Consider the following 2,093-nt stretch of genomic DNA (forward strand, 5'->3'; position numbering starts at 1 on the left):
TTGAACATCTGATGCTCTCAGTGCACTCAATCTACTCTGAAACACAACCCCCAAAGCATTTTCTCCCTAAAAAGTATCATGTCAGCACAAATACAAGCACAAACCTATGCAATACATAAAAAATCCAAACGTATAGCATTATATGGATCTCTACTTTAACCATACAAAATTGATTACGTTTGATTTTCATCATGATTTCTCAACATTCAAATGAGAAACTGCAGACAATTGCAGTGGCTTGGTATTCAAGCTATTATTGCAAAACCAACACTAAGCATATTTTTCTATTCCCTGTGTTCGAGTGTTTTACTTGTCTTTTTAATATCTTTTTTACTATTTAAAAAATACAGAGTTAAGGTTAAAAAACAATCAGCAAACTGGATCTCAATACAGATCTCAGAAAACGTGTAGGAGTAGATTTTGGCTCCGCTGTTGCATGTCAACCATCAGTAACAGAAGTGGAAATATGCTTAAAATCCCTTCCTAGTGTTAAGCAGTGAGTTTACATTTTTTACAGTTATATAACAAAAGCCAAGTAATATTGTATAGAAGTGCCAGGAACTATTCCACTGGAAGCAAAAACTATTTACATCAAATGAGAAACCTGTTTGCAGACTTGTTTTTTACCATATTTACAGCATGGTGCAAAACATACTGTGACAAGGGGTAGGAAAGGCTTCCAGCATTCAATACTACAAAAGTAGCACAGTTTGCCACATGAGAGTAAAGCAAAGGGTACAAAGAAGGAAATGTGGAGGAGAGAAAAAAGGAGGAAGAACTTTTGTTGTTTCATCTCTAGTTTCTGAGCTGATTGGACAAACCAGTTAAGTCCTTCATAGATTGCATCCCACTGGTAGCACAGGTGGCTTGGATTTAACCAGTTTCTGGGACAAAGACAATGCGGTCCAATTTTATCTGTGATTTCAGCTGCATTCATGGCATTGGGAAGATCCTGTTCATTAGCAAACACTAATAAGATGGCATCTCTAATCTCCTCTTCTGCCAGCATTCTCATCAGTTCTTCCACGGCTTCACTGACTTGTTCTTTGTTATTACTGTCAACAGCAAAAAGCAGTCCTTGTGTGTTCTGGAATCAATGGTGTCACAGGGGCTAGATCCTGTCCTGGCCAGCTACTTTCCAAACTGTGAAGCTAATGTTTTGATATTCTACAATTTCTATGTTGAAATTTATAGTGGGAATAGTAATTACTACCCAAGTTCAGTTTGTACATAGTAATTGTCTTTCTCTCAGTATCCAGATCAACCATTAGAATATGCATTTTGGTTTTTTTTCCAAAAAGTCCCTTGAAGAGCTTAGCAAACAAATTCCTCATATTTTAAGTACGATAATTTGAACATTGGCAAAAGAAACTTCCCTGCTCCTGAGCCTCGGGATTCCTATCTCCTCATCCTGGAGCAGCTGCTGCTTGTTTTTATCAGCTCTTCAGGCATTGGCTTTGCTCCCACAAGATGGTAGGTCCCATAGCAGCAAGCATTCTGACACATCTAGGATAGTTTGTTAGCACAGGTTCTTAGATGTGCTCTTCTAAAAGGAAAGCAACTTTTGAGGAGTCAGTGGTTTTCTTTAATCACATATACTGACAGAGAAAATACAGGCAAAGAAATAAAGGTTTCTAACAGAATACAGGGCTTCTAACTGACCATTATATGCATACATACATACATACATAAATACATACATACATACATAGTTACCAGAGAGAGAAGCACCAACATCTGGGTTTTCAAAGCCAGGGGGCTCCTTAACTGCTACCCAAAAGCTCATGTCACAGTATATATACACTTTTCAGAGCCAGAGGACAAGACGCTCATGACCCAGTGCCTAATTAGAGATACAAAAGGTGCAGGTCATCCTACAAAAGCAGCCTCCCCTAATCAAACTTCCCTTAATGGATCTCACTCGAGGCCTATTCATTGGCAGGGAAGATCTTTAACTCTAATTAACATTACATGCCCCCCCATGGGTAAATACTTTGTACCTGTTTATGCTATTTTTAATGAACTTTAATATTTATTAAACTAAGGACTCCCAAGCTGACTAAAGCCACTAGCCTTGGCCTTTTTTTTTTTTT

General features: G+C 38.0%; 1 pseudogene; it reads right to left on the reverse strand.

The window, feature by feature from the left end:
* Positions 1 to 795: 795 nt before the first annotated feature.
* LOC140498542 (ADP-ribosylation factor 1 pseudogene) lies at positions 796 to 1,334 on the reverse strand (annotated as a pseudogene).
* Between the last annotated feature and the right edge of the window lie 759 nt (positions 1,335 to 2,093).

This window comes from Notamacropus eugenii, chromosome 4 (genome assembly GCF_028372415.1).
Source record: "Notamacropus eugenii isolate mMacEug1 chromosome 4, mMacEug1.pri_v2, whole genome shotgun sequence".
NCBI classification, from domain to species: domain Eukaryota; kingdom Metazoa; phylum Chordata; class Mammalia; order Diprotodontia; family Macropodidae; genus Notamacropus; species Notamacropus eugenii.